General features: G+C 41.3%; 1 protein-coding gene across 4 annotated transcripts in view; it reads left to right on the top strand.

Annotated features, from left to right (window-relative positions):
• Nucleotides 1–26058, top strand: part of NDST2 (N-deacetylase and N-sulfotransferase 2) — a 1311836-nt gene that overhangs the window by 1148858 nt on the left and 136920 nt on the right. The gene's annotated exons all lie outside the window — the stretch shown is intronic.

Raw genomic sequence — 26058 nt, 5'->3', positions numbered from 1 at the left:
AAGAGAGCCTAATCTGGCAGGAAATCACGGCCACCAAAAGCTTGCATTTCTTTTCCCCTTGCTAACTGCAGATCTAGCATGGTTAGCAAAAACGGCAAAAATGTAAACAAAAGTTAAGCAAGTAATTAATGCAGCAGTTACAGAGACCTGTCATTTCTTTCCCTCTCACTAACCTAGGCTAGGAGAAAGCTGTGGTTAGTGATTGTGAAAAATAAATAAATAAATACAGTAACTTAAAGCAAGTAGCTGCTGTATTGGTTGCAAGGATGTGATAAGTGAGAGTGAAAACTAAATTATTGTATGTGTGCTGTGTGTTTTTGCATGGGGGGTGTTCTGATGCATAGTATTGTAGCAAGCTAACAAAACATAACATGAAATAAATGTAGATTGCATAGGTAAATGTGTATTGTACTGTGTGTGTGCACTCGCATGCATGCATGTGCGTGTGTGTGAATTTGTCTGTCTCTTTCTCCATCAGCCTGTTTGTGTGTGATGCGGGTATATATGTGATTTTTGTGCGTCTGTCTTGTTGAGTTTCCATAAATGTGTCTGCCTCTGTGTGTGCATGTACACATTATTAAGTATTTACATAACATATATTTTGGAAGTAAAATATTTCCTCCAACATCAATTACATGTCCTGTAGCATCATTAAAACTTTAGGCGAAGGCAATATTTTACATCAAAAATATGAAAAAAAATGTTTATACCAATAGTAAAACAGTTATACAACAATTTAAAGCTAACCCATTATCTGAGCTCAGTTATGCCCTCCAAGGTGTGCGTTACAGGAAAAATAACAGGCCTTCCACCAGTAGAGAGGCCTTCTGGCCCACCTTAGGTGGTCTGCTATTTCCCTGTAATGCCCTTCCTATGATAGGGAGACATTATTGCTTGTGTCTGTGTCTGTTTATTTCATAGATATGTAGGTTTATGGGTTTATACTAAGCTAATGACCACCATGGTCATTATAAACCTAGCCGTGTAACCCAACCCAGTTTTGTCGTAGAGTACCTTGGATGTCTATATGGTGGGGTATTGTTAGTCAGGAAGTAGCTAATGGTTATGTGAGGGGATATATTAGTTGGGGATTAATTTACTGACTGTCAACCTCTGTCAATCAGTGACATGAGGGACAGACCAGGGGTGAATTTGCGATTTCCCATTCAGTGATCAAGGTTGAACTCTGCTGCATGTGGATAGGGAGCTTATTCCACACTGGGGATCCTTTGCGAGACATTTCAATCTCTCCAGCATGTTGTTTTTATGTTGCAGGCAAGGTTTAAGTCCTTAGACTTCGTGTTTCTGTCGGTGTTTGTTTTGTGGATGTGCAAGAGATCATCACAGATGAATTTGAGGATGCCTTATATGCCAAGCATTGATCGCCAGTCATTAACCTGTAGGCGACTGAATACAGATATAGGGCCTTAATGCAGTCTGTATGGTGCAGGGTATTCATTCACTGGATTCTCCTGGTAAGGAACTTTGAAAGTGTTCAGTTGTTGCAAGTACCTGGTTAGGTACATGCCAAAGAAGTTGTATTCAGTGATGGGTCTGATAATGGCTGAGTAGAGTGGCACTATAACTTCACTGGATCTGGATGCAATGCCCTTGCATATGAATTGAGCAACTGAATGATTTTTTTTGCTGTCTTGGCTACATGTTGATTGAAGGCCAGATTACTGTTTACATATGTTCCCAGATCTATGACTACTGGGTCAACTCTTAAGGGTGTTTATTGATGGAGTAATTAGCTTGGGTGGATGATTTTGCAAAGGGCACTATAATGAATTTTTTTGCATCTAGTTTTAATCTGTTGGTTTGTCGTCAGTCATTTGTTTTAGATGCCCTTGTAGGATGCTGGTGTAATGGGGTGTGTCTGTGATTGCTCCTAGTTTAGAGTCATCTGAGATCTTGCTGTGCCAGAAGCCTTTGACATTAGCCTTGACTTCTGAAAAGTTGATGCCAAACAGGAGTGGGCCCAACACACTCTGGAGTACTCTGCTGTTGACAGGTCTCCTGGTGGAGATGGTCTCACTGCTCCTGACTTCTTGGATAATATCTTTGAGCCAGCCAGCAATCCAGTGAATTATGTAAGGATTTATGCCTAGTTTTGCGAGTTTGTCAATAATATAAAATAAAACACATACCACGAAATAGATGAACTGCCAGGTATAATTTAATCCTGGTACCTTGGCATTTCACCTTCAAGGGATATTTCCCTGTAAAACGCCAGCATCTTAAATAGCATCACATTTAAGAAAGTTCCCAATGAAACAATTATGCATTTTTCTCAATTGATTAATTAACTCATACAAATTGATGATTTGATATTGATGATTTAATTTTTATTTGTAAGGGATCCTTTGAAGAGTTTGTGGCATTCTTTGAAGTACTTACTCTAAACCCCCATGGTTTAAAATTTAGTTTTCAGATGGACAACCAAATCATTAATTTTTTGGACTTGTTTCTTTTTGTTGATGAGGGTAAGAGAGTTCAGTACAAACCTTTCTGTAAACCTACTGCAGTGAACAGCTTTTTGCATGCGTCTAGCATGCATCCACTACACTTGATTCAAGCACTACCCTATGGGGAATTCAGGCGTATTTGGGTGAATACATCTCAGGTGCATTGCAAGGAGTCATTTCTGGATGAGGTGGAATATAGATTATTGAACAGGGGATATGATAGAGAAATTTTTGAGCTTGCTAGGAATAGGATCCATGAAAGTTTTAATAGGACCAATAACAGAAGAAGGGTGATTAATTCAGAAGTAAAGAAGGAAAATATTTTTATGTCATGAAATATAGTGCTTTTTCTGAAAAAGTTGTACATATAGTTAGAAAACTTTGGCCAATTATTAGTTGTAATTAATTTTTGGGTAGCATTTTTCCTAGCAAAATAATTTTCTCTTATGGAAGGTTTTTCAATTTGAAAGAATTACTAAATAGACCAATATTATTTCCAGAAATCAGTGTCCAACAGGGGGCTTTTCCCTGTGGAAGTTGTAACCTTTGTTAAAAAATAAAGAATTTGTCAGGAACGGTGATTAGTAGTAGAAGATATTCAACAAGGGGAAAGTTCAGTTGTAAATCCTGTGGAGTAGTGTATATATTGGGTTGTGGATGTGATAATATAAAATGGTATATAGGGCAAACAAAAAGGTGAGTTAGGATAAGAATTGGAAAACATCTCTTAGGTATCAGAAATAATAAAAGAGAGAGCCCAGTGGCTACTCATTTTTCATCTGCCCATGGGGGTGATGGATCTTCTTTATTTTTTAGTGTTTTGCTCAGGTTGAGACAACAGGGCTAACATTTCATTCTAGACTTAACTATTTAGAGACTACATTCATTTACAGGTATGGCACATTATATCTTAGTGGATGAGTTTAACGTGGGATTACATCAAGGATCAGCTCTGAGCCCTTTCTTATTTGCAATGGTGATGGACAGGTTGGCAGACGAGATCAGGCCGGACTCCCTGTGGACTATGATGTTTGCAGATGACATTGTTATCTGTAGTGAGAGTAGGGAACAGGTGGAGGCAACCCTGGAGAGATGGAGATATGCTCTAGAGAGAAGAGGAATGAAGGTCAGCAGAACTAAGACAGAATATGTGTGTGTGAATGAGAGGGAGGATAGAGGAATGGTGAGGATGCAAGGAGTAGAGGTGGTGAAGGTGGATGAGTTTAAATACTTGGGATCAATAGTAATGGTGAGTGTGGAAGAGAGCTGAAGAAGGGAGTACAGGCAGGATGGCGTGGGTGGAGAAGAGTGTCAGGAGTGATTTGTGCCAGACAAGTTCCAGTAAGAGTGAAAGGGAAGGTCTACAAGAAGGTAGTGAGACCAGCTATGTTATATGGGTTGGAGACAGTGGCATTGACAAAAAGGCAGGAGTTTGAGTTGGATGTGGCAGAGTTAAAGATGTTAAGATTTGCACTGGGTGTGACGAGGGTGGACATGATTAGGAATAAGTATATTAGAAGGTCAGCCCAGGTTGGAAGGTTTGGAGACAAAGCCAGAGAGGCAAGATTACGTTAGTTTGAACATGTGCTGAGGAGGGATGCTGAGTATATTGGGAAAAAGATGCTAAGGATGAAGCTACCAGGTAACAGGAAAAGAGGAAGGCCTAAGATAAGGTTTATGGATGTGGTGAGAGAGGACATACAGGTGGTTGGTGTGACAGAGCACGATGCAGAGGACAGGAAGAAATGGAAACATATGATCCACTGTGGTGACCCCTAACGGGAACAGCCAAAAGAAGAAGATCATATCCTGGTGGATTAAACCAGGAAGTGTCAATGAAATTTTAAGGAAGTTGTTTATATGTATGCACTTTCATTAACAAAATAATTTTCTGTCGTTTGTTAATTTTTGAGGGTCTTTTTCCAACTCCGTTTGTCAATCTCTTTTCTAAATTCTGTACATATTTATCATAAATTTTGTACATATTTGTTATAAATTTTGTACATATTTATTATGAATTGTTGAAGTGCAATAATAGAGCACAATGTTATTTTAAAATGTGGGAGGTATTGGTCTGTGGATGATGGTATATGCATTTGTATTTGAATTTGTATGAGTTAATCAATTGAGAAAATTGCATAATTGTTTCATTGGGAAATTTCTTAAATATGATGCTATTTAAGATGCTAGTGTTTTACAAGGAAATATCCCTTCAAGGTGAAATGCCGAGGTACCAGGATTAAATTATAACTGGTGGTTCATCTACTTCATGGTGTGCGTTTTATTTTATTTTCTTGTTTGGTGGACCAGTTTGTCAATAATATCTGAGTGGGGTAGTATATTGAACATCTTAGCCAGGTAAAGGTAGGTGGTATACACCATTTTCCTCTCATCCATAGCCTTGGTGACCCTCTTAAAGAAGTCTACCAGGCTGAGTAGGAAAGGCCTTCCCTTAACTTAGCCAGCCAGGGATGGATCCAGTGTCTGTAGGTTGCCAATATCCTTGTTGATCATTTTTGTGGTAATTCATTCCATTTGCATATCAGCCATGTCAAACAGATGGGTCTGTAGTTCGCAGGGTCAGTTGATAGTCCACCCTTATGAAGTGGGATGGCTGTTGTGGCCCTCCCTTCTCTCAGCATGTAACCTGTTTTGAGGCTGTAGGAGTGCCTCAAATGTTCCTGGTAGGTCATGTTTCAGGCTATTTAAGAGGCAAATGGGGAAATTGTTTGGTCCCACTAAAGCAGTGTTTTTGGTTTTAGTTGATAGCAGGGATTTTACAGGGGGTAGTTGGGGTGAAGTTTGAGCTAAATTTATAAGGCAATAGATTTGCTATGTCACGCTGGGCAGTGAAGGTTTTACCATTTACAGCTGGTTGTGCACACTGCTGAGTGTTATCTGTAATGTCCCTAACATAGCTGAACAAGGTCTTGTGATTGTCCTTAGCCTGGGAGGCTATACTGACCTAGTAATTTGGCCTTGTCTTAGTTTCTTGTATAGTTGACTTGGAGAGTTCTTGTCTCTATGAGACTTGCTTTTTCTGATTGTAGGCCTGAGTTTTTTCTTTTGTTATATAACCTGTTAAGGTAAGGATTCCACCAGTGGGGTTTGTTTTTTCTGTTACACTTGGGATGACCTCTGCTAGGTGTGGCAGCCTCAGTGCAGTGATTTACATGTTTGTGCAGTGTTTCTTTGAATAATTCTTTATAGGTAGCTGTGTTGTTGGTGTTTGGGGGAGCCATGAATTTTGACAAAGTATCACTTAATAGGATTTAATTTACTTTAGAATAGATCCTAACTGCTACAAGTTTAGTTGGGTTTTCCGGGCTGATTTTTATTTGAAAGGAAATAGCTTTGTGGTCTGACCTCACCAATGAGGATGTGACAGAAAGATCCATAATGTCTCTTTTCATATAGTCCAGTGAGGTACGTCTCAGGTCATTTAAATCCACATGGACTATGATAGAATCATATTGGTGCCTGTGCTGCTGTGATTTGAATGAGTGATATTGTGGATCCTTGCTCCATAGGCAACTAACAGTTATGTTCTCCTTGTCCAGTCTGGTGAGAGGGACATCTGTGTGTTGTACAATAGAATTCCCTCTGACAAGAGTATTAAGTAAAGTGTTTGCTTGTTTTATGGGCTTTGTTTTTGGCAGATCATTGGGTGTTGGCTTATGTGTGTGGTGTTAGGTTTTGCTTTTGGTATGTGTTTTAATGACTGATGATTATGGGTGATAATGCTTCTTTTAAGTGCCTCAGCATAAGAAAGTCTGTGTGTGGTATGTGTCAAGGATGTAGTATGGGCATCCTTGACAACTTTATAAGTGAGAGTATGCCTCCAAGGAAGTTAAATATATACATCTCTTGTGTAGTGTGTTAATTAAAAAGGTTGTATTGAGTACAAGAGACAATTGCTGCATTGTCTCAGGATGCCGTTATCTACCAAGCTGGCAACATAGATATTAGGAAATTGCTTATCCATGTTGTCAGGACCTGAATTAGAGTTGGGCTATTATAGTTTAGGGACTTAATTTACAGGGGTCACCTGAGCGGTGTCTAGCTAGATGTTAGATAATGCTATGATCGGATATTAGTGCTGTTCAAACCATTAACTAGCTGCCCTAAGTTAGCTTCACACAAAGCCTTTCTGTGTTATGGATTAAAGTCCAAAATAATAGAGTTATAAGTAAATTTTGCAAACCAAACATTTGCTGCTATACAGGGCACTGCTGCACGGTGAGCAGCACCGCACAGATGCAACTAATTTATAACAGAAAAAGCTGAAAATTAACTTATGTGCCCTCTGGCCAGTAAACAATTACACTTTGAGCTCCCTGAAGGCTTACCAACTCAGACCAGGTAAACACCTTCTGCCACAAGATGGATTGGTCTTGGAATTTCTTAATGTAAAAGCACAGCACAAGTAACTGTCAGGTAAGGATCAACACCAAACACCTTAGTCACTAAAAAGCCCTCTGACTGATGAAACAAACTCCATTTACACCTCCCTGTGTGTTTCCCAACTCTGACAGACCAGGCTACCTTTCTACTGCCACTAGAATTGCAGTCTCAGTCTTCTTAATGTAAAAATACAATTTGGTTAGCCAGACTTGAAAGTTACCAACTAGCCTACAGCAAGTAATTGTCACTTTAAGCCCCCCTGATTGTTAGCCAACTCAGACAGACCAGGCTGCCACTAGAATTGTATCCCAGACTTCTTAATGTAAAAACAGACCTTAGTTAGCTGTAAGTGAAAAGATATGAGAAACGAATCAAACAACTAGTTACATCAAGTAATTCTGACTTAAGCCTGCACACAGGTAGGCTTAAGTAATTCTGACTTAGGCTAACCTTTGTGTATCCCAACTCAGACAGACCAGGTTACCTTTCTACTGATACTAGAATTGTAATCCAGGTCTTTTTGATGTAAAAACACATTTTAGTTAGCCAGAGGTGAATAGGTACCAGATATATATATATATATATATATATATATATATATATATATATATATATATATATATATATATATATATACGGGTCTACTTCACTTAATCGAACACCCAAATGTTCGATTTTCATATGGCTGAGACCATATAATCAAACATTTGAAGGTTCGAAAATGTGAAGAAAAAAAAAACAGTGCTAGCAGGGGGGCAAGCCCCCCTGCGCCCCCCACACCGCCTGCTATTTAAATATACCAACTCCGAGATTGCACTACATTGCGGTAAAGGGAAATCTTCCCATTCTGCTCTCTGTGGAGATTCCCATTCAGACCGTTCGAAGTTTTAAAAGTTCTATCATATGGTCTCGGCAATATGAAAGCTGAGCTTTTAAAAGTTCGACCTTCTGAAGGGGACCCATATATACATATACATATAATGTTACACTGTGAAACAGTGAAACAAAACTCAAACTAAAAGGTACGGTTATGGCTTGCTGGATTCTTGTAAAATAAGATTGACTAAAGTGCTTCATTTAATTTAATGTCATCTTAACAAAATGATGAATAGTTAAGTAAACGTTTGTCTGGTAATAAAATAAAACGCATCAGGTAACGAAGCAGCTCAGTTTGTGTACTACTTCACTTCTGAAAGACATCTTATTTATGAAACACTTGAACTGATTTAAATAATATCTACTTTGAGTGCTTTGTTGGTGTAAGATGGGCAGATTTGCTGAAATTTAAAAAAGGAATGAACTGTTGCAGCTAGAAAGTAGTTCTTCTTTGGTGAAAAATGACTTTCATCTTATTTTCAGATCTGATAATTTTGCAGTAAACATTTCAGGATGCAGAATCCTGCAGGTTAAGTTGGGTATCACTTGAAACATACTTGTGTTCAGGAGGAAAGAGAAGTCAGGATGCATGGAATCAAGCTGGGGTGCACATTACCTTGATCTTTTGAATTAGTACAAGGCAGTATCACAAGCATTTTGATGCAGTAAGGGGCAGATCGGAAGTTTTTGAAGATTTTCAGCCCTTTTTATATGTATATTTTATTGTTTCAGTATACTTGAAGCAGATATGGTTATCCTCACATTCCAGCGATTCAGATTGCTAGGTCTTGAAGACTGAAAGGGATAACATTCTGATATATGCAGCAGCTGCTTCAGAGGATGACCATTGGATTTTACTTTCATGCTAGGAGGCTTTTGTTAAATTATATGTCCTGTAAGTGTTTGAGATTCTTGTAAGCTTGTGGTAATTCAGTAAAGGTGTTTTAGAAAAAAAAAATATCTGTTAATGAACCACTTCCTGTAGTCCATGGTTGGATTCCCTTCAGTTTCCATTTGCGTATTGTGTAGCAGTGCATGTCACTTAACTAAACAGTGATCCTAAGCTTCAACTGAAATTGAACCTCAGTCCAGTTAACAGAAATGTAAAACATAAAACTAAAAATGTCACGGTAATAGGGCATATATAAAGTGTATTATTACAGAATAATGTAGTTTCATGAAGATCATTTCTGTGATTCCCAAATTTATTCTGTTTGCTTGAACAGTTGATTCAGTGAAGTTATGCATGCCTTTTCCCAAGGTACAGTGACCTAGGAAGTGGTTTAAGTGGGAGTGCCAGGGATCTCTTCCTATGTGGAAGGTCTGTGTGTGTAGGGGGGGGGGTGGCTAAAATGTCTCTCTCTGAATGTATTGTAAAGTAGAACAATCTCTGAGTTGATTGTCTTTGCAAAGATGATGTCAGTATGTTTTATTCTCAGTCATCATACCAAATGAATAACACTTTTTGGTTTTGATTATTCTTCGTCATGATGATTATGACATCAGATTTGTGCTTTGTAACTCGCATGTAATCTTGATATTTTGGAGGATTGTAATTTCATTGCCCAAACTAAAACTGTTTTTAACTACTTAGATAAAGTAAAAAAATATATATATGTATACCAAAAATCCATGGAAAATAAGTAAATCTAAGTAAAATAATTGAATTAGAATGGCAATAAATAAATATTCATAATATTAAAATGACATCACTTGGCCAACATTTCAAAGTTTACACCATGTTTGAATCCCCCTTAGCCAAATAAATAATAATCCTTTGCTCTGTGTGATGTTCCCGTTTGCAACTGTCTTGAGTTATTTGGAGTAAAAACACTGACATTCAGCAGCAGAGACATAGAGTTTAAAAAAGAATAATATAAATAAGAAGCCCAACTGCATTATAACCTTTCTAGTACACAGACAGTGTAAAACCTATATGTCAGCATTAAAGCTACCTCTGGATGCTTTTGACTGTTTACCTCTGTAGGAAGTTCCAAAATGTGGGATAGGTTATGGTCTGTGATGAATTCACTTTCTGAATTATTACTATTTGTTTTGTATATTTTGTGAAGATCAGTATCAATTTCTAAAAAGGAGCTTACATGATGGCTGTGATATTGTCAACAACATCATTAAAATAGCCTGTAAGAGTAGTTATTTTTTAAAGTGATTAGCCTTGGAGTGATTATTACTCCAGGTCCAGGGGTATTGTAGTTCTAAAAAGCTTCGTTTTTTTAAAATGCAGTCAAGTCTCTCCACATTGCACATAGGATCGTAAGAGGTTACTAGGCTAATGGCCCTGGGGTCCTTACAAGCCTAGTCAAGAGTTTATCACCAAAAAAGAAACCTCACTCAGCACCTGTCACTCCAGTCAATGAGGGAAACAGGTGGAACCCCTGGAACAAATTTGTGGTTTCCCATCCACTCATCAAGGTTGCACTTGAAGAGGGTCAGCGACGTACTCTGATGTGTATGGGAAGGCTATTCCAGAGACAGGCAGCCTCTGGGAGACAAACCTATCTCTCCAGCAGGTTTTGTTAATGTTGCAAATTAGATTTAGACCTTTCGAGTGGGTAATGCGTAAGGAGCTAGACTCACAGATATGGAGCATCTCTAGTAGAGCAGGGTCCAAGATTGCCTTGTAAGTGAAATACAGATCACCTCTGAGCAATCTGCACCTAATAGAGTGATAGTGATTTGCGCCTGTCCACATAGGACAGGAGTTGGAGGCCATAGATTCTCTCTGTGAGCTATTTCTGTGGCCTTTCCAGCTGCTGCATACGTTTTGAGAGGTAAATACCAAACGAGTTGTATTCAATTATTGGCCTAAAGAGTGAGGAGTACAGAGAGGTAATAACCTCCTTTTTTCTGGATGTAATCCCTTTACTTCTGAGATGAACCAAGTAAAAGGCTTTTCTGACCACTTCTGCTACATGATGGTCAAATGTGAGATTGTAGTCAATCTGTGTACCTAGGTCTCTCATCACAGGTTGCCACTGATGCGGCAATCAGTAGGGGCCGTGTTTTTGCCAAATGGTATGATAATACATTTTTTTGCATTTAACTTAAGACCACGACTTTTGCACCAGTCATTTGTTGCTGTGAGACCCTCTTGTAGTATATGTTAACATCATTTAGGGGGGGTCAGTGACAGCACCCAACTTGCAGTCAGTCACAGACCTTTTGTCTTTGCCTGGACCTTTGAGAAGTAGAAGCCAAACAGTACGGGTCCCAGGCAGATCCCTGGGGAACACCACTAGTGACAGGTCTGCTGTTGGAAGTAGAGGCACTTATTTTGAACTTGTGGGTCCTGTCGGTGAGCCAGTTGGCCACCCACCCACTGAGATAGGGATTTACGCCAAGTTGTGTTAGCTTTTCGATGATGCCTGCGTGGGAGATTGTGTCAAAGGCTTTGCATCTTGACTTAATTTACAGTTGTAAAATGCTGATTTTTTTTTTCTAATAATGCTGTAAGTTGACTTTTAAAAATCCATGTCCTTCATTTTTATACATTGTTTTTGAGGCTTATAGCAACAATGTAGCAGCATAATTTTGGAGGAGTTCAAACAGCTCAGCAGGAATTCCATCATTTCCTGCAGCCTTGTTATTACTGAGGATTTTCAAGACTGTTATTTTCACTGTCCAAGATACCTGTCTACAGCTCAGAGAATATGCCGTTATATTTATCATTGATGTTAGGGCTCTTATATAGGTGGTCTTCATTAGATCACTTTTGCAGTAGTTGTAACTAGTGGGACTTATCTACAGGCATCCCTGGATGTCCAGCTTGGTTTGCAGAGCTCAGAACCTTTCTTTGCTCAGTGCAGCAAATATGCCCCCCCCCCCAGACTTCTGCCTGTGCCATCTTAGATTTTTCTTACTGTAGTTTAATGCATTAACCTCATTTTGTACCATTGAGAAGTACGACTGTGTTCTCAGCATGGTTCAACCTACCTCTAGAGCCTGGTAAGTACCCCACTGGGGTTACTGCCTTATCTCTTGTTGCTTTTCACTAGATATCTGCATTTGCTTTCTTCCTTTCCGTGGCCATTTGTAAGTCTTCATGGGCAGACATTTTGCCTTCTTAGTCTACTTTTTGTCTGGAATATCATTTGCTGCCACATCCTGGACAGTATCCTGAATATCTCTTTGAAGTTCTTCAGGTACTGTATTCACTAGATTTAATGCCTTAAATCTTTCCTTCACGTCCATTTCATATTCTTAATGGAATATTACTGAGCTTCTATCTAGTTGTTCTGGGGTCATTTCATGTTTTTGTTTGATTCTGAGAAGCTGATGGTCTGGGCCACAGTCAGCTCAAGGTCTTAGTTTTTGCACAGTCACCTTGTGAAGAGGTGTTTATCAGGGAAGTGCAGAAACAGGCTCCTTGCTGTATGTCTGTTCCATTCATCCTAGACATTACAGGCCCCTTGCTGTATGTTGGTTCCACGTATCCTAGACATTACAGGCCCCTTTACTGTATGTTTGTTCCAAGTATCCTAGATATTACAGGCCCCTTGCTGTATGTCTATTCCACGCATCCTAGACGTTACAGGCCCCGTCTATTCCATGCATCCTGGACATTGCAGGCCCCTTGCTGTATGTCTGTTCCACACATCGTGGACATTACAGGTGCCTTGCTCCATGTCTGTTCCACACATCCCAGACATTACAGGGCCCTTGCTATATATTTCCACACACCATAGACATTACAGGCCCCTTGCTATGCGAGATTGATTTTGAAGGTTGTCTGTGAACTCAACTCCATTTCTTTCTTTCTTTAAAAAGAGAAGGCAGTTCCTTTATCCACTGATTTCTTCCAAAGAAGTTTTTTTTTCAGCAGAAAACCTGAGTTTCCACTGGCCATGATCACTGACTTGGATGATAGCAGTCTGTCCTCTGCTTCTACCCTGGATAATTTGTTTGGATTTATTTATTTATTTTATTTTATTTTTTAAGATTCCTCTCTATTTCTAATGATGCTACCACTGTTTATTATTTGTGTTATAGTTGAGACATGAAGAAAACAGCAACCCGTACTTAACTGAAAACATTTAATCACAAATGTAGAAGACAGTAGATGTCAGAGGAGTCCTCGTGTCTTATCATATCATGCTTTTCTTCATTTCTTATTTTTATTTATTTTTCCGTGTTATCTAAATTCCATCCTGCCTAATTGTGTTCAGGCTGCTTCAGAAATCCTAAATCCTTGATTTGTCTGTGTACTTCCTTTCCCTGTTCGTTAAATGGAGAACTGAGCTTGTAAGGAATCTTTTTTTTTTTTTTTTTTGGAAATGGCTGAGAAAGAAGGCAAGGCGATTTATGCCTGCATGTGAGGTATGACTATTAGCATGTAAGGTCCCAAGGTAGACGGCTTTAAAAGACTTGTGTAGAATGAGAAATAGAGTCTGATAGTTTTGATCACATATCTGAGGTCTTGTAAATCATAGTTAACATCACAACAGTAGCCGTTATGGTAAGTTTTCATGTAACAATATTCATGCCTCTCAACCTTTAAAAGCAAGAACTCTGTACAAAGGTTCATAGGTAGGTACTAGGCTATTGGTCCTAGGGCCTATATAAGCCTAGCCAAAAAGGTACCCTGGCTTTCGCCACCCAAGAAAATTATTTTCCTGTGTCACTGTCGAGCAGAGCCACAGAGGTGATCCCTGGGGTGAATTTCCTATTTCCCATGCGGTCATCAAGATTTTTCTTGAAGGGTGCTAATGAGGAGCTTTGTTTGATATAGATAGTTAGTTTATTCCAAAGTATGGGAAGTCTCTGGGACAGGAATCTATCCCTCCAGCATGTTCTGTTTATTGTAGTGACAAGGTTTAGGTCCCTAGAGTGTGTAGCTCAGAGGGATTGGGATTTCTTTAAGTGGAGCATGTCCAACAGCTCTGAGTTTGACATAGCTTTGTATGTTAGGCAGAGATCGCCTCTGAGTAGGCAATATGCGACAGAGTAAAGCTGGAGTTTTTTGAGACGGTCTGCGTAAGGCATCTGTCTGAGGCCGGTAATCCTCATTGTGAGGTTTTTCTGCGTCCTTTCCACTTGTAGATGTCTTGTGAGGTACATACCAAAAGGGTTGTTGTACTTTATAATGGGTCTAATGAGTGACGAGTAGAGGGGAACAATGACCACTTTTTTCCTGGATGAGAAACCTTTTGTGATGAGGTGTGCCACGTAGAAGGATTTCCCGACTACTGTGGCGATGTGATTATCAAAGGATAGAATATGGTCCATCCGTGTCCCAAGGTCTCTTATCACACTTTTGGTGATAAGTAGAGTACCACCTGTGTGGTAGCTCATACGTACAGAGTTTTTACCAAAGGGGATGACAATGCACTTTTTGGCATTTAGCTTGAGGCCATAGCTTCGACACCAGACATCTGTCTCCGTGAGACCCTTTTGTAAGATGTCCACATCGTTAGGAGTTTTGATTATGGCTCCTAGTTTGCAGTCATCTGCGAACTTCATTAGCCAAAGACATTCTGTGTTAGCTTGTACTTCAGAAAAGTTGATACCAAACAGGAGAGGACCCAGGACTGAAACCTGTGGTACTCCACTTGTCACTGGTCTGAAGTCGGATTTGGAGTCTGCTACTTTCACAGTGTGGGTTCCGTCAGTGAGCCAGTTGGCAACCCATCTTGTGACATAGGGTTTTATACCCAGTTTAGTGAGTTTATCTATAATTCCAGAGTGGGGGATGGTGTCAAAAGCCTTGGCAAGAAATAGGCTGTGTGAACCCACCTTACCCTTGTCTATGGCTTTGGTGACTGCTTCAAAGACGTCTATCAGGTTTAGGAGACATGATCTGCCTTTTACAAACCTGAACTGGGTGGGGTCCAGAGTTTGGAAATTACCAGTGTCTTTGTGTATAAGATCCACGATGATACATTCCATGGCCTTGCAGACCAGGCTCGTTAGCCTAATGGAGCGGGAGTTCCCGGGGTCCGTGGTAGCTCCCCCTTTGTGGAGTGGGATAACTGTCGCTGTGCGCCATTCAGTGGGCACAAAGCCTGAGGTGAGGCTATGATTAAACATGGTGCTTAAGTGGGGTGCCAGTTCATTCTGCAGTTCATGTAGAACACAGCCTGGTATGTTGTCGGGTCCCATGGATGCTTTACTCTTGGCTTTGGAGAGTGTTTTTTTTTTTACCTGTGCAGCCGTAATTACAGGAACTTTGCATTCGTCCGGTATATAGATGGGCCCTTTAGGGGGTGAGAGGGGGATAAAGTTAGCACTGAACCTATGTGCCAGGATGTTGGCAGTATCAGTTGGTTCTGTATATTTAATGCCATTGTGCTGTAACTCAGAGCAGATCTGAGTGTTGCCATTGAGATTCTTGACATAACTACAGAATGCTTTGTGGTTGTCTTTAGAATCAGTGGAGGTTTTGTTTTCATAACTACCTTTGGAGGATTTTATAAGGGATCTCAGCTTCTTACTGAGGCTGACCAGGTAGATGTTCTTCATCTCACATTGCTGCAGTCCTTACATATGGGTAGTCCGCTGTCCTCGGTCGGCCCGAATACCAAAGTATTAGGCTGACGTCGGTCAAGGCGCTTAAAACTGACATCAGAACGTCAGGGTACAAAAGCGCATGACCGACGTCATTTCCTCAGTCTTTTTTGCCGCATGGTCCAATGCAGAAGCAGCGTTGCAAGTGCCGTTCGGCGTTCTGAAATTTTTCGAGTTCGGAGTTTCAGACCGAATCCAAGTTGGCTGGTACCCGTTGGGGATTATTTTGTTTTTCTTGCCTCAGTGTTTTACCGGATGTCAGAAAAGTGAATAACTGTATTTCTTGTGGGAAACAGATACCGCATAGGGATTATCATTCTTTGTGTATTCCTTGTTTGGGGCCTGAGCACAACGTTGTTGGGTGTCGCTTTTGTGCTAGGTTCAATAAGCGCACTATTAAGCGAAGGTTGGATTGTGCTAGGCTGGTCTTTGGGAAGCGGTGCAATTATAATATGCCGTCGATTCTCCGGCCGCTTCTGCGAAGAAGCGCAAAGACAAAGCAGTTAAACCCAGGCAAGATGAGTCGTCTGTTCCGGACGCCCGTTCTTTAGAGGCTTTAGTGGAACCGGTTGGTCCGACGGAGGTTTCTCTGGAGTCTCAGGGGGAGACTTTGATTTTGCAGGAGGTGGTCTCTCAGGAGGCAGGTCAGGCTGAAGGGGCTTCCCAAGTTACTGTACTCCCCTCCCTTCCTAGGGTGGTTAGGCCTTCTCCTTCTGTTTCCAAGGCTTCTCCCAGAGGCAGGCCAGTTTCAGCTTCTGTTGGTGTCACTCCTAGTTCAGCAGGGTCTGTGCCTAAGAAGCACATGCTTAAAATGGCAGAAGATTTAATTACTCTGATTAGAGGTTCCATGCCCCCTCCTGATAAGAAGCCTAGGGTGGAGCCAGAGTTGGGAAGTGTTGAGCAGGCTTCGGATATTTCAGAGTCTTCAGCTGAAGACTTGCAGGAGTATTCTCCTTATTCTGATTCTGATGCAGATGATTCCACTCCTTCTGCTTCTCCTCCAGAGGATTTTTCTTTTTCAGAGACACTTCATTCTATGAGGGAACATTTTAAGTGGGAAGGTCAGGACTTCTCTGATTCTAGGAAAAGGCTTAGGGAGTTTTTGCTGTTACCCCAGCATAGGCCCTTGGCTATACCCCTGTTCTGGATGTTGTGGAAGATGTGTTTGCAGAGGCTTCACTTAATCCTGATTCTCTGCCTCCTGCTCCTGTTAAACCGGATAGGTATTACAGGGTGCCTGAGGCTCATAAATATCTTTATAAGAGTCCTAGGGCGGACCCAGAAACTATTAGTCAGGGACCTAAGGGTGTCAAGGCCTCTGTTGTAAAAAATCCAGTTCCTCTAGATAAAGAAGCCAGAGCTTTGGATAGATGGGGAAAGAAGGTCTATACATCCTCTACCTTAGCTATGAGGGCTTTGAATTGCCAGTTTCATATGTTGAAATATCAAAACTTTCTTCTTTCTCAATTGAAGTCTAAGGTGGATGCTCTGGTGGAAGGCATTGAGTGTAAAGAGTTGCAAGATTTGGTGCATGTCTCTGAACAAGTGGGTAAGCATTCATTACAGTGTGGTTTTGATGCTGTGCAAGCCTCGTCTAGGGTGGCTGCCACTGGCTCAGTTCTTCGCAGGCACGCCTGGTTAAAGGATCAGAATTTATCTGACCATGTTAAGACAAGGATTTTGGATGCTCCTTTGCAGTCTGATGTGTTGTTTGGTTCACCTGTGGAGTCACTCTTGAAGAAAATGGAAGACAAGGCTAAGTCTATGCAGGCTGTTAAAGATTTTTTTTCAAATTCAGCCTCCGAAGTTTAGTAGGAATTGGCCTGCTAAGGGGTGGACGTATCCTTCTTATGATTCTCAGTCTATGGGTAGATCTAGACGTGGTAGGGGCAGAGCTCAGAGTTCTTTCAGGCCTAGAACAGGGAGTTCACCTGCACAATCTTCGGGTGAGGGCAGGGGCCAGTCCTTTCATAAACAGGCCCAATGACCAACTTTTTCAGCTGCCAGATCCTTCTTGCCTGGCAGCACCTTTGGGAGGAAGGTTAGCACTCTTCAAGGAAAATTGGATGTTGATTACCCAAGACAAATGGGTATTGGATATCATACTCCAGGGTTACAAGTTTTATTTCCATACCTTGCCTCCTTTCAAAGGCATGCCGGACGTTCCTCCTCAGCAAAGACTAGAGGCTCACAAACAAATTTCTCTACTACTTCAAATAGGGGCCATACAACCGGTCCCTCTGCCAGAAGTGGGCCTAGGATTTTATTCTCGCCTGTTTCTAGTACCAAAGAAAGGAAACACGTGGAGACCAATTTTGGATTTATCTATCCTCAACACATATCTGGACATTCCCAAGTTCAAAATGTTGACGTTACAACAGCTTTTACCTCTGCTGGGCAAAGATCACTGGATGGTGACTCTGGATCTCAAGGAAGCTTACCTTCATGTTCCTATCAGGCCCAGTTGCAGGAAGTATCTGCGTTTTCGGGCTGGGACTTCACATTATCAGTTCTCTGCATTGCCCTTTGGCTTATCTACTGCGCCCAGAGTGTTCACGAAAGTTCTGGCTCCAGTGGTAGCTTTCTTCAGGCTAAGAGGAATACAAATCTATCCTTATTTGGACGATTGCCTGATTCTGGCCCAAGAAAAGGACGAACTTCTTCATCTTTTACAGTATGTGATGGCAGTGTTAAGATGCCTGGGGTATTCTGTGAACGAAATAAAGTCCAGTCTAGTACCCTCTCAGGACATGTGCTTTCTGGGTGTGAGACTGAATACAGCATCCCAGATGGCCTTTTTGACCCCGGACAAACAAAAGAATCTTTCTCTCTACTTCCACCAGTTGTCTCATCAGTCCAGGCTGACTGCAAGGACAGTCCTTCAAGCCTTGGGGTTCATGGCATCTTGTATTCTGGTACTTCCCAATGCCAAATTGCATATGAGGAAGCTACAGTGGTATCTCAAGAATGTATGGACACAGCACTGCCAAGATTTGGACACTGTCATTCAGATAATACCTTGCATTCAAAAGGAATTTTTGTGGTGGGCTCAGGAATGTCACCTAAACAAGGGACTCTCTGTGACCCGGCCAGAGGCGAGTCAGATTTTAACGACAGATGCCTCAGACAAAGCTTGGGGAGCTCATCTAAATGGAAAATGGATACAAGACACGTGGCCTGCCAGACTTCAACATCTACATATCAACTTGAAGGAGATGTTAGCAGTCCAATTTGCATTGATAGCTTTCAAGGATTTACTTCTTCCAGGGCAGGTGTTGATTCAAACAGACAACACAACTGTCATGTGGTACATCAACAAGCAAGGGGGAACGAATTCTTATCCTCTATGCAGGCAAGCAATGATTTTGTGGGAGACTGCTCTCAGTTTACAGCTAAATCTTCAGGCAAGGTTTCTGCCAGGAGCACAGAACTCCTTAGCAGATGTGTTGAGCAGACAAATTATGGATCCCCACGAGTGGAAATTGGATCCTCATGTATTTCAGAGATTGACAGTGTTATGGGGAACTCCAGACGTAGATCTGTTCGCTTCTCCACTAAATTACCAGCTGCCAAAGTTTTGCACAAAAAGGTTTCATCCCACAGCTTGGAAAGTGGATGCTCTCTCATTCAATTGGAGCAATCTTCACGTGTATGCCTTTCCACCTCTGCCTCTCCTCCCAAAGGTACTGCTGAAGGTCAGACAGGACAAGCCAAACATGATTTTAATAGCTCCAGATTGGCCTCGACAGCACTGGTACCCATTACTGAGAAGTCTGGTACAGGAGCCTCCATGGCCTTTGCCTTCGATTCCTCACCTGCTGTCTCAGGAGAACAGTCATTTACTCAATGTCAAACTTCATTCTCTACATCTGACAGCCTGGCATATTCTGTTTTAAACCCTGGAGGGTCTCAGCTTCCACAACAAGTTTTGAATGTTATTTTGGAGGCCAGAAGGCCTAGTACAAGGAAAGTTTACGAGATAAATGGAGGAGATTTTTATTTTGGAGTACAGCAAAGGACTTTGATGTTTCTAAACCTAATTTAAGTGTTGCTCTTCAATACCTTACTGAGTTATTGGACAAAGGTTTGTCCTTCTCCTCTATAAAGGTTCATGCTGCAGCAATTTCTGCTCACTATGACTGTGACCCACCATTATTTTCTCAGCCTTTGTTTAAGCAATTCCTTAGAGGGGCAAAGAATATAAGACCCCCACGTAGAGCTCCTACTCCTGCTTGAGATCTCAATTTTGTGTTGGAGAAACTCACTCTACAACCTTTTGAGCCTGCAGCATCGGCAGAGTTGAAATATTTATCATGGAAGACTGCTTTTTGTTGGCCATTACCTCTGCGAAGGGTTTCTGAATTATAGGCCCTTATGGCAGTTGAGCCTTTCTCAATTTTCCACAAGGATAGGGTGTCTTTGCACTAACCCTTCTTTTATGCCTAAAGTGGTTTCTAGTGTGGCTTTAAACCAAACTATTCATTTGCCTACTTTTTATGCAAACCCCAAAATAAAGGGAAAGGATTTTGCACACTTTGGATATACACAGACAGTTGCGATATTATTTGAGCAGAACTAAAGGGTTCAGGCAGTCTCAGCAGTTGTTTGTTTCTTTTGCTTTGGGTTCTCAGGGCAAACCTGTGTCAAAACAAACTATTTCTAAGTGGATTGGTTTTGTATTGCTTTCTGTTATTCCCATCATGGTAAGGAGATTCCAGCTGGGATTAGGCCTCATTCCACTAGGGCTACTGCCACTTCTACAGCTTTTTAAGGGGTGGCTACTAAAGATATTTTGGAAGCAGCTACTTGGAGTTCAGTGCATACTTTCTCTAAGCATTACCACCTTCCACTTTACTCTAAATCTAGGGCTGGATTTGCCACTGCAATTTTACAGGGCATTTTGGCAGCTCCTAATGCTTTATAGTTTTGCCATCCTCCCTTACCTCTGCTTTGGGATTCTACCCATATGTAAGGACTGCAGCAATGTGAGATGAAGAACATAGTACAGTTTTGTACCTACCATAAATGTAGATGTTCGAAGATCCACATTGCTGCAGTCCAATTTACCCTCCCTCCTTCCCCTCTGTTGTTGAGGGTGGTGTTGTGCTTTGTGTTGTACATTTTGTAAATGTGGTTAGTGCACGGGTGGTTGGTTAGTTTTTGCTGGTTTTTTGGCTGTGGCCTTTCTTGTTAGGGCCTTCTGACATCTGGGGCAAGAAAAGACTGAGGAAATGACGTCGGTCATGCACTTTTGTACCCTGACGTTCTGATGTCAGTTTTAAGCGCCTTGACCGACGTCAGCCTAATACTTTGGTATTCGGGCCGACCGAGGACAGCGGACTACCCATATGTAAGGACTGCAGCAATGTGGATCTTCGAACATCTACATTTATGGTAGGTACAAAACTGTACTTTCCTCCAATCATGGGATTTTACTCTTTTTTTGCAACAGTTTCTTCTTTTGTAGAGTTTGTTTATGGCAGGGGACCACCAGATTGTCTTTCTTTTTCTTGAGGATAGTATTTTGATTCTGTTAGGGATAGCACGATCCATGCACTCGTGTAAGTGCTTATAAAAGGCATTTGTGTAGGATTCAGCAGTCATACCTGTATTGTCCATATGCATGGGTTTCGTGAAGTTTGCCATGTCTGTCTTAAGAAGTATGAAGTTGGCTTTGGAGAAATGTTTTACACTGGTTTCTCTAATGGGGGAGGGGGCGGGATGTGGATGTCTAGCGTGATTAGCTTGTGGTCGGATCTGACCGAGGAATTGACCTCTGGTGTGGGACACCAGTCGCCCATGGGATATTGCTGCCCCTGGTGGGGGTGTGGATAAGTTGATCCAAGGCATTGGAATTTATGAATTCCAGAAAATGTTGAGCAATAGTGTTTGCCCGTTATTAAGGTGTTGGGTTGTACCCTAATATTTTCCAGTGTATCAAGAAATGAGGAGTGGGAATCCTGGGGCATGGTGGGGGATCTGTAGAGGTTACAATTTAGATTGTGGTCTTGCCCAAAGTTAGTTGCACTTGGATAATCTCGGATGCATTATGTTGAGCAACTAGCCTGGAGGTGTGGATATCCTTAATGAATATGGACACACCTCCACCTTTAGTGTTTCGGTCCAGGTTAGGTGGCCGAAAGGTGTGGTATGAATTATAGCCTGGTAATGCAGGGGTGCTCTCTGGAGCCTTGAACCAGGTCTATGTCACTGCACAGATGTCGAAGTTCTCCATTTTAAGGAGTGCCTCGAGTTAATGCATTTTGAGGTTTAGTCTTCTAGCATTGAGTGGCATTACCCTCAGATTTTGCTTGCTTGTACCTGTTAAGGTGGTGAATTTGTCATTTGAAACTTACCTAAAAAAGGCACTATAGGGGTGGCAAGAGCATTAGCCAGTATCCGGAATCCCAAGGGCAACAGATGCAGGCCATCTCTGGCAAAGCATCATGGTCTGTCGATCATGTCATCCTAAGCAGACAGATACTGGATCCCTTTAGAATGACACCAGAAGCTTAGCCAATTGTTGAAGTTAATCATTTTGTCCTTGTACTCTGGTATCATTCTGGGTGATGGCAGGATGCTACTCAGGGCTAGGGTCATACCTGCCTGGGTTACAAGATTAGAGAGCTCGTCCATGTCTCTTTTCATTGAAGTCCAGGGAGGTATGTCTCAGGTCATTCACACCAACATGGACAATGACAGAGTCATATTTGTACTTGTTGTGGAGTGCCATAAGTGCATGCATTATGTGGCAGATCCTGGCACCCAACAGGCAACTGGCAGTAACTTTCTCCTTGTTTAGCCTGGTGCGTGGAACATCAGTGTGCCTGACTATAGAGTCACGTATGACTAGAGTGTTGGGTACGTTGTTATGCCTTATTGGCTGTGGTTGAGTGGCACACTGAGTTTGTGGGCTCTGTGTTGTTTGGGTTGTGTTGGGGAGGTGGAGGTTGCTTGCATTTCTGCTTTGGAGATTTCTGTTGCTTGAGCAGATTTTTATTGAGAGCCTCTGCAAATGTAGGTGTGTTTTTCATGTTTCTGTGTGTGTGTGTGTGTGTGTGTGTTTGGTGGTGTAGGTTATGAGGGACTATGTGATGAGTGTGGTGTGGTGCAAGTGTTTACTTTCTCCTCTTGACTGTCTAGTCCAGTCTTGGGTGAAGAGAGCTTTGCTTCCAGTTTGGCTACATAAGTGCATCTCTCACAGGTTGTAGTGTTGGGTGGTAGGAGGAGAGGGTTGTCTGTGTACATGAGGCAATTGCTGCATTACCCCAAGATGCCCAGATTCATCAGGTAGACAGGAGAAAACACCGGGAGCTGACCCTTAGATATGTTTGACTAGGTGCTTATTTATTAAGTACTAAAAACTCTTTACTTCTAGACAAGTGAGGAAAGTTGAGTGCTCTAGTAATTTATAGCTTATTTAGTGCTTACGAGTTCTGAACAAGTGCTGAGCTCAAAGAAACAGATTTTAGTGCTAAAACTAAAAAAACTGGCTAGTTCTAAGGGAAATTTTGAAGAGCAGACTTTATGGCGCCGGGAAACGTTTAACCCTAGCTAAGCGGCAATGCATAAAGTATATTTTTTTTAAATATAACAGTAGCAAATTAGCAATTAAACCAATTAACCAATCAAAAGCTAAAAACTGAGCCCCGTTCCAGCAGTCTTTGATCAGTTCTAACTGCACACTCCTGCCACTAGGGTGCAAGGGAACCTTCTCCAAAAAAAAGATGGTCTGGATTACTGATCAAGTTATACAAACAAAGCTAGATTCAGCAGGTCTAAATTTAGTCTATGCTACAGCAAACAAGGCGTACCAATTTCAGAAAGAAACTGTTCAAATAAGCAGGCACAATAAGCCTTTAACCAGAAACTCCCATCTCAGAAGGGCAGAATCTTCCCTTTCCTCTCACAAGAGTGCAGACCACACCTTCTTAATATAAAATAACTGTCCCAAAGTCCAAATGCTTAAACCAGAACTAATACACTTTTAGAATAACGTACACTAAGCCTTCAATCAGCCACTCCCTGCTTAGAAGGATGTAAGCTACCTGTCTTTCCACAACAGTGCAGACCACAAACCTTCTTAATCTAAAACAACTGGTCTGAAGCCCAAGTGCTTCAACCAAAGGCTTAGAATAACAGTTACAATTTAATCAGGCTACTAACAAGCAGTAATAAATGCAGCAGAATAAATGCAATCAAGTACTTTTAAGAACAATCAGCAAAAGCAAAATAAAGTAATAAAGTAGGAAGAAACACAAATACAGTAAAAGCAGATGAATAAAGTGCAATTTTTTATATAACAATAGAAAACGAGCAAACCGATTTAAACAAATTACCCAGTTAACCAGGAAAAAAGCTCAAAACTGAGCCCTGTTCCAGCAGTCTTCAATCAGAGAAGTTGTAACTGCACACTCCTGCCAGTAGGGTGCAGGGAAACCTTCTCCAAAAGAAATGGCCTGTATAAATGCTCAAGTTATACAAAGAAAACTAGATTCAGGATGCCTGAATGTAGTCTATGCTACAGCAACCAAGGTGCACCAATTTCAGAAAGAAACAGTTCAAATAAGCAGGCACAATAAGCCTTTAACCAGAAATTCCCAGCTCAGAAGGGCAAAATCTATCCTCTCCTCCCACAAGACTGCAGACCACACACCTTCTTAATGAAAAATAACTGGCCTGAAGCCCAAGTGCTTTAACTAGAACTAATACACTTTTAGAAAAACAGACACTGAGCCCTCAATAAGCAATTCCCAACTTAGAAGGATGTAAGCTACCTGTCCTGCCACAACAGTGCAGACCACAAACCTTCTTAATGTAAAACAACTGGTCTGGAGCCAAAGTCCTTAAACCAAAAGGCTTATAGTAACAGTTACAATTTAATCAGGCTACTACCAAGCAGTAATAAATGGAACCAAATAAATACAATCAAGTACTTTTAAGAAGAGGCAAAAACAAAATAAAATGCAATTTATTTTTATTTATTTATTTAGTAAAGTGCAAGGAGAGAGGAAGAAGGAGCAGAAGAAAAATTCAAAGTTAAGAACCTAAGTGGGTTGTCCTTTTCAGATGTTCTCTCTATATTAAGTAGAGTGAGCACCAGACTGGGAGGGGTGTCCCAGATCAAATTTACAGTAGGGGTGGGCAGCTGCAAAGCCACCAACTATAACACCACCACAAGAATAGGGTGGGGGGAGGGGGAAAATAGTTTCAGGACAGATGAGAAACAGAAAACAATGGCAGAAAATATATAAAATTATTTAGTCAGGCAGAATTAAGACAATGCAGAACTCTGAAAGGTTAAAATGCCAAGAAATATACTTATCAATCAGCGATATATTTCCAGATTGTTTGAGAATCATACTGCAGACAGAACACCAGGATTTTCCAACAGTGTGTGCCTGAATTTACAAACAGAAACTATTTTTAAATCAGCAATCCTTGAAGCAATCAGATAACACAAAAGCTGTTAGACCAGTTTTACAAACTTCACCACAGGAACAGGGGGGAAGCAGTTTCAGGACTGATGAGAAACAGAAAACAATGCAGTTTCAGGACAGATGAGAAACAGAAAACAATGCCAGAAAATATATAAAATAATTTAGTCAGGCAGAATTAAGACAATGCAGAACTCTGAAAGGTTAATATGCCAAGAAATGTACTTATCAATCAGTGATATATTTCCAGATTGTTTGAGAATCACACTGCAGACAGAGTGGGGCAATTTTTGAATATTGGTTCATAGGTAGATACTAGGCTACTAGGGCCTATATAAGCTTAGACAAACGGTACCCTGGCTTTCGCCACCCAAGAAAATTGTTTTCCTGTGCCCCTGTCAAGCAGAGCCACAGAAGTGATCCCCAGGGTGAATTTCCTATCTCCCATCCAATCATCAGGATTTTTCTTGAGTGCTAATGAGGAGCTTTGTTTGATATAGATAGGTAGTTTGTTCCATAGTATGGGAAGTCTCTGGGACAGGAGTCTATCCCTCCAGCATGTCCTGTTTATTGTTGTGACAAGGTGCAAGTCCCTAGAGCATGTAGCGCAAATGGGATTGGGATTTCTTTAAGTGGAGCATGTCCAAAAGCTCTGGGTTTGACATAGCTTTGCATGTTAGGCAGAGATCGCCTCTGAGTGGGCGATATGTGATATGAGTAAAGCTGGAGCTTTTTGAGACGGTCTGGATAGGGCATCTGTTTGAGGCCAGTAATCCTCTTTGTGAGGTATTTCTGCGGCCTTTCCAGTTGTTGTAGATGTCTTGTGAGGTACATACCAAAAGGAGCGTTGTACTCTATAATGGGTCTAATGAGTGATGAATAGAGGGGAACAATGACCTCATTTTTCTTGGATGAGAAACGTTTTGTGATGAGGTGTGCCACGTAGAAGGATTTCCTGACTACTGTGGAGATATGATTATCAAAGGAGAGACTACTGTCCACCTGTGTCCCAAGGTCTCTTATTACACTTTTGGTGTTAAGTAGACTACTGCCTATGTGGTAGTTCATAGGTACAAAGTTTTTACCAAAAAGGATTACAATGCACTTTTTGGCATTGAGCTTGAGGCCATGGCTTTGACACCAAGCATCTGTCTCAGTGAGGCCCTTTTGGAGGATGTCCACATCGTTAGGAGTTTTGATTATGGCTCCTAGTTTGCAGTCATCTACGAACGTTTTTAGCCAAAGACCTTCTGTGTTAGCCTGTACTTTAGAGAAGTAGATACCAAACAGGAGAGGACCTAGGACTGAACCCTGTGGTAATCCACTTGTCACTGGTCTGAAGTTGGATT

Source organism: Protopterus annectens, chromosome 14.part0 (assembly GCF_019279795.1).
Source record: "Protopterus annectens isolate FY-2018-M chromosome 14.part0, PAN1.0, whole genome shotgun sequence".
NCBI classification, from domain to species: Eukaryota; Metazoa; Chordata; order Ceratodontiformes; family Protopteridae; genus Protopterus; species Protopterus annectens.
Note: the sequence above shows the minus strand (reverse complement) of the source record. Positions and strands in the feature narration are given on the sequence as shown.